The 4,334-nt window shown below is 51.7% G+C and overlaps 1 protein-coding gene across 5 annotated transcripts in view; it reads right to left on the bottom strand.

Moving 5' to 3' along the window:
• The window catches only part of LOC122543193 (transmembrane protein 150A-like), a 38,171-nt gene that overhangs the window by 12,472 nt on the left and 21,365 nt on the right, over positions 1–4,334 (bottom strand). The window lies entirely within an intron of this gene.

The following is a 4,334-nucleotide window of genomic DNA, read 5'->3' as shown; positions in this document are numbered from 1 at the left end:
GAGGGGCAACTTTTTCACACAGAGGGTGGTACGTGTATGGAATGAGCTGCCAGAGGAAGTGGTGGAGGCTGGTACAATGACAACATTTTAAAGGCATCTGGATGGGGAATAGGAAGGGCTTACAGGGGTGTGGCCCAAGTGCTGGCAAATGGGACTAGATTAAGTTAGGATATCTGGTTGGCATGGACGGGTTGGGCCAAAGGATCTGTTTCCGTGCTGTACAATTCTCTGAGTCTAAGCGTTGGGACAATCACTTGAAGTACCCAAAGCTGGGAAACGGGCCTACAGAGAGGCGAGGGCCATGAGGAATTACGCGTGAAAGAGGATTTGAGACCGAGAGCAAATCGGCCGTGATCTTAGTGAAGGGCCAGGCCGGCTTGGGGGCTGAACGACATCCTCCTGTTTCTGATGTTCTCACACTCTGTCATTGGAAAGTTTGTGTGCTTTATTTCCCTGGAAGTCCTGTCATTGAATTTGCAGTCAGGGAGACTAGAGGATTTTCTGACCCCTTTCTGAGTGGGGTAGGGGGGGGGGGGGGGGGGGGGTGGGGGGGTGACTGTATTCGCATTGAATCTGGGTCTAACAACTTGACCAGAAACTGATGCACAAGTTGCAGAGAGGGGAAGCTCTGTAAAGAGAGAGATGAGGAATCTCTTTCAAATCCAGCCTGGATTTTCCCAACTACATTTTCCAAATCTCCCGGTTTGCGAGAGACAGTCTTGAGGGCCTGAATGGTCTTCCTGATTTGTACGCACCACCAAGAAGTGACCTCCCACTGTTCCTGTCTAGCTGGTTTGAGGAGCTGAATGGAGCCTAGGAATATAGGACTGAGGAGCAGGGGTGGGTCATTACGCACCTTTCGAACAGGCACTAAGATTGTGGCCGGTCTCGTCGCGGCCTCAGCCCCACTTTCCTGCCTGTCTCCCATTACCCGTGACCCATTCTCTGTCAAATATTCAACTAACTCAGCTTTGAACGACTGAACTAACTCAGCTCTTGAGGACTGCCGCAGACATGATGGGCCGAAGGGCCTCCTTTCCTGCTGCCTGAGCCCATGTTACACTTGCAATGCCCACTGGGATCTCAAAGCACTTCACAGCCAACGAGGTACTTTGGAGTTGGAGTCACCGTTGCAGTGCAGGAAACCCGCCAGCCAGTGCGTGCACAGCAAGATCCCTGCAAACAGCGACGTGATCGCGGCCGAATCGCCTCACCTTCAGATGTGGATTGAGGGGTACATATTGGCCAGCACACTGGGGATAAATCCTCCTCGCTCTTCCTCAGAACATAGCGAGTGGGATCTTTTACAACAGAGGGGTGGGGGGGTGGCTCTCAACTTAATATCCCATCAGACAGTGCAGCAGTCCCTCAGTGCTGCAGTGTAACACCAGCACAGATTTCCACCTTCTGGCCAGGGTGGGGGGGGTGCTTGAACCGGGAACCCCATGAGCTCAGGCCTGGGCGTACTACCCACAATAAGCCACAGCAGATGAGTAACACCTCTTGCAAAGTTAATAGTGGGAATACAGACTGCAGCACGATGACCGAAGCTTCGAAATGCTAGCTTACTGGTTAGTACGTTTGCGGATGGCCCCAAGATTGGTGGTGCAGTGGACAGTAAAGAAGGTTACCTGAGGTAATGGAGTGATCCTGATCAGTGGAGTCAAAAGGCTGAGGAGTGGCAGATGGAGTTTAATTTGGATAAATGCGAGGGACTGCCATTTTGGTATACCCCACACAAGGACAGGACTTATACAATTAACGGTAGGGCCTTGGGATAATGTCGTACAACAGAAAGACCTCAGGGTCCAGGTATATAATTCTTTGAAGTTTGCATCACAGGCCGACAGGGTGGTTAAGACGGCGTTTGACACGCTTGCCTTTATCGCTCAGACCTTTGGGTATCGGGACGTCGTGTTGAGGTTGTACAGGATATTGGTGAGGCCGGCCTCTTCTGCATTACTGTGCGCAGTTCTGCTCCCACTGCTATAGGAAGGATATGACAAATCTGGAGAGGATTCAGAAAGGATTTCCCAGGATGTTGCCGGAAATGGGAGGCGTTGAGTTATAAAAACAGGCTAGGACTTTCTTTTTTAAAAAAAAACTGGAGCATAGGAGGTTGAGGGGTGATCATATTGAGGTTTATAAAATCATGAGGGGTACAGGTAAGGTGAATGGCCCAGGGTCTTTTCCCCAGGGTGGAGGAGTTCAAAACTATGGGGGGGGGGGGGGGGGGCATCCTTTTAAGAGAAAGATTTAAAAAGGACGAGGGGCAACTGTTACATAGATTGTATATGGAATGAACTTCCAGAATAAGTGGTGGATGTGGGTACAGTTTAATGAACATTTGGATAGGTACATGAATAGGAAAGGTTTGGAGGGAATACGGGCCAGGAGCAGGCAAGGGGGACGAGTTTAGTTTGGGAACACGGACTAGTTGGGTCCGTGCTGTATGACTCTCTGTTCCCAAACCGGGCCAACACACTGGGTGGGAAGGCCTGCTGTGGGTATGAGGAGGACTCTTCAATCAGGTCGGAGGTGAGAGGTTTGCTCATAACTTGGAAACCGAAAACAGCTCCGAATACGCTTTTCTCTCCGTTAGTCACTGGAGCAGTCTGTCGTCGTGCAAGTGAAAGGGGGAAGAAGAAGAAGAAAAAAAAAAAGTGTGGCTTGCCGTCTGGCGTATACACATTTATTTTTGGAACAGCTTGCAAGTCCACTTGCCCTCAAGAAATATAAATGAGCCACAACCAACTCAAGCCGCGAGTTCCTCTATTGAAAGGGTTTTTTTGGCTTGTGGTCTGCTGCTTTGTGGGATCACTTGTGGGAATTATAAGTTCCCTGAGCGCTTTAATACCTGGTGGGAAGCTTGTCCTGCTGTTTTACCTTAAACTGGCGACTGAATCAGCAAAGTCCCTGGCCCACTTGAGTCTGCTAAGCAACCCAGCCAGAAATACTTTGATCCCAACACCCAATCAAGGTCAGCCGGCTGCAGCTCACCTTGCCCCTCGTATGACGGACTGACGCCATTGTTACCCTGCCAAGGAACCACCTCCCACTCTGCCTGGAAAACCCCTCGGATTGGAAGCAGTTGGAATCCCTACAGTGTGGAGGCAGGCCGTTTGGCCCAGCTGCTCCACACTGACCCTCCAAAGAGCATCCCACAATTCCTGTGGCTGACCCACCTACCCTGGACACCACAGGGCAATTTTCTCATGGCCAATCCACCCTAACCTGCATATCTTTGGACTGTGGGAAAAAAATCCATGCGGACGCGGGGTGGAGGGGGTGGGGGGGAGGAGTACGTATTCCACCCAGACAGTCGCCTGAGGGTGGAGCTGATCCCAGGTTCCTGGTGTGGTGAGACAGCAACGAGCCACTACGCCAGCCAGTACGAAGGGGGTAGACAATGGGTAAAGGTGGGATACCAGTCTGCACCAGCCGTTGTTTTCGAAAGGCGACTTGTGTGGGAGCTCAGCAAAACAAGTTTGAGAAGCTCTGGCTGAAGAGAATTTCAGACGCACACACGTGTGGAAGCTCCTCACGATAGTGGCTTCTCAGGCAGGCTTACCCCCGCACCTCTCCTTTGCCTCCCACCTCTCTCTCCCAAAGCTGCTGATTTTTAAGCGGAGGTGTTACAAATCGGCCCGAAGCAAAGGACCGCATGCATTAGGCCCACCGCCGTTCGGCATGCAGCGCACATTTGTGCGGTTGGTCCGGACGGAAGGATACGGAGGACGAGAGAGGTGTGGCCTACCCAGTGATCCTGAAGGGAGATTCGCCACCTTGCAGAGACCAGCTCAGCGCCACAGACCCGGTTAGGATCCCGCTTGCCCTTACAACGACCGTGTCGCAGGCTCTCTTGGCTACACCAATCAGACCTCGGAGCTTTCAATTAGCTCGCTGGCAACGGGAGCGCTGCTCGCGCACTTTTACAGTGGCCTGACGCCATCGGAGTCTCCGCTCGGCCAGACAACGTCGCTGGCGAGGGCCCACAGTCACAGAGCAGGGAAACAGGCCCTTCGCTCCAACTAGTCCGTGCTGACCACATTCCCAAACTAAACTAGCCCCACCTGCCTGCTCCGGCCCACATCCCTCCAAACATTTCTTATTCATGTATTTATCCAAACGTTGTAACTGTCCCCACATCCTCAGGAAGTTCATCCCACACACAAACCACCCTCTGTGTAAAAAAAAATTGCCCCTTATGTCTTTTTTAAAATCTTTTTCCGCAAATCAGAGCAGGACTTATCAACTTAATGGGAAGGTCCTGGGGAGTGTTGCTGAACTAAGAGACCTTGGAGTGCAGGTTCATAGCTCCTTGAAAGTGGAGT

The sequence above is a fragment of the Chiloscyllium plagiosum genome, chromosome 42 (genome assembly GCF_004010195.1).
Source record: "Chiloscyllium plagiosum isolate BGI_BamShark_2017 chromosome 42, ASM401019v2, whole genome shotgun sequence".
Lineage (NCBI taxonomy): Eukaryota > Metazoa > Chordata > Chondrichthyes > Orectolobiformes > Hemiscylliidae > Chiloscyllium > Chiloscyllium plagiosum.
Note: the sequence above shows the minus strand (reverse complement) of the source record. Positions and strands in the feature narration are given on the sequence as shown.